Source organism: Arachis ipaensis, chromosome B09 (genome assembly GCF_000816755.2).
Source record: "Arachis ipaensis cultivar K30076 chromosome B09, Araip1.1, whole genome shotgun sequence".
NCBI lineage: Eukaryota > Viridiplantae > Streptophyta > Magnoliopsida > Fabales > Fabaceae > Arachis > Arachis ipaensis.
Window position 1 is genome coordinate 142,332,980 of NC_029793.2, and position 442 is coordinate 142,333,421.

Below are 442 nucleotides of genomic sequence, written 5' to 3' on the forward strand. Positions count from 1 at the left end.
ATTTTCTAGAAACTGTGCTTTTAATCAAATAATTTGAGCAAATAATCTCACAAACGCCAGGTTGCGAGAAGACAATAAGCACACATGTGATCATCTCGAAGATGCGTCTATTAGGACCATAAAATATCTAAAAGATCCACATGATAGATGAATAGGTCTATATATATCGCCGTGAATCCTTTCTAGGAATTCAGGAGACTCAAATCCAATCTTTACTGGTGATGGCCTTCAAAGTAACTTTCCTTGAGAACATGCAACAAAATTCACTAGATTTAAGAATCTTCTGGTTCTTTAGTAAATGTTCATGGAAGTTTTCAATAATTCTCAACATCATAGTTGTTCCCCGATGATTCAATCGCTCATGCCAAGTTATGAATTTATTTGGGCTGGTACACTTCAGGTTTACAATGGCATGTGATTCAATTACACGAATTTTAGTATA